A 2,268-nucleotide genomic window follows, 5' to 3' on the forward strand; every position below is an offset into this window, starting at 1 on the left:
GGAGAGAGGAATAAGAAACTTTTAGTTAGATAGTGGAGAGGAGAAGGACAGAAACACAGGATAGCTTCAGAAGGACCTGGATCCAAACCCTTCAGCCAAGTGTAGACCCATACATCTGTTAATCACGCCCGTGCCCAGATCATCCCCTTATGCATCCCTGCTGGGTAAAGCAAGCTCGGATTCTCTGGCCCTTAGTAAGTTCTCAATAGGAAACCTCAATAAGTCTCTACAAATCTTTAAGGTTAATGTAATTAAATTCTCAATCTGTAGAGGTTTAACACCATAGGAAGTCTTTTCATTGTAGGTGTTTGACAGACTGCTGGAAAACTAGAATGTGTAGGTTGATAGGCAAGACCAGATGGTATATAAGAGTAAAGGCTTGCCAGGGTTAGCTTGAACTGGTTAGAACCAGTGTCAACAAAACCAGTAAGGACTGAGAAAGAGAGGCTCCAGGAACTCTTACCCATGTTGCCTGGGATTTCCACCCCATTCTGGTTGGTCTGCAGCATGAATAATCAGGCAGCCAGCAAACCTTGTTGAGAACTTTATTTCCATTTTCACAACCTGGGTGGAAAGAAGCTAAACATTTAAATTTTGAAGCTACACACTTCTATCAAGATTTTATCAATTGCCTATACAAAGTAAGTATTTAGCTAAAGTGTAAAAGACTAAAATAATTGGATTTAGAAAACAGAAACAGACATAATGACATTAGGAGCTGAGTTACTCTGGATTTTCCTCCAGAGCTAGACACTGCTGCTCCGTCTGCTACCTGCCCTCCTCCCTTAAATTTCTATTTTTCTCATTCAAAAACCTTAGACATCAAGGGGTTAAAGCAGTCATACTACATTGTATCTTTTCCATGTCAATATATTTCTACAATTTAATGGTTGCAGTAGTGCCCATAAGGACTGCTCTATACCTCAACTATTTTGCTGTTAGTCATTAAGTAACTGGGAAATGGGGCATTGAAAAGATGTAGGACACTGAGAAGCCTAATGAGATTATATTTAATACATACTAAGAATACCTTACCATTTGAGTATCTCATAGTAACTTTCTACTTAAGCTGGCTGTGTGGAATTATCAAAAGTTACAAGGTAATTGAATTTTCCTGCCATTGAGATCTCTGCTACTGGGCTGTAGTGGTACACACCTTTAATCCCAGCATTCGGGAAGATCTTTGATTTTTAAGGCTGGCCAGGGCTACATAGAGATCTCTGCTACCTTCGTATTCACTTGTGTTTTCTCAATTTCAAAGAATATCGTTGTACAGTGCCAGAGCACTTCAGTAGGGAGGAGATTTCAAATATCAAAATTCTTTGGTCAAAGATGGAGATCATTAAGCAAAAGAAAATGCATGAAGCCACATATCCCTAGACCCTTACTACTTGAGCTCCCCATTCATGTCTCCTGGTAAACAAGGTGTTTGTAACCCAAGGACAAAGGAATTACAGAATTACTTTTCCAGCTGCCTTTGGATGCCCTTAAAATTACAAATCTCACATTTGTCAAAGCAGTGTGTGAATACCTTCTTCCTATTTTACTATAGATGGCTCAAGGAGAGATACTGAGCTACACTCACCTACAGCAAACTAAAAACTGACCTAGTAACAAGAACAAGGGCCTTAAATGGTAGAGCACTGGCCTGGGATATATAAGGCCCTAGGTTCAATTCCCAACATTTTTTGACAATTTTATATATGTATAAAATGCATTTTCCTGTCTCCCCAGCCCTCACAAATACTTCACCTTTTCACACACACACCATGGACAGACAGACATTCATACATAACCATACATGCATATATGTATCCGTATAGGTTAGGTTTGGAGCCATCTGCAGCCACATCATCCTGAGGGTTGAATAAATCCTTAAAATGTAGGACAACTTGGACTGATGGAGGTTCTGTTAAATTATAATACTCTTGGGTAAGTTAACAATCACTTGCCTGTATTCAAAAGTGAAATTTTGAGTTTCTTTACATGATCCTGGGACTGCGAGAGAATACTTTAAACTGGAAATTAAATTGTAGATATTCCCATTTTAAAGCATTAAGGCTCATAACTTTTCATGACATTTCCCAAGATGAAAGTCAGTGGAATTTTGACCTAGTTTCTCCCCACAATCTTAAGGAAATTACCAAGACACAAATGAAATAGTTTGAGGTCTACTTTGAGTCACATGTGCTACTGGGTATTACAGATAAGTGCAATTTAAAATAAACAATCTCAAGGATGGAAAGGATTCCTGATAATTTCATAGTT

Source organism: Onychomys torridus, chromosome 13 (assembly GCF_903995425.1).
Source record: "Onychomys torridus chromosome 13, mOncTor1.1, whole genome shotgun sequence".
NCBI lineage: Eukaryota > Metazoa > Chordata > Mammalia > Rodentia > Cricetidae > Onychomys > Onychomys torridus.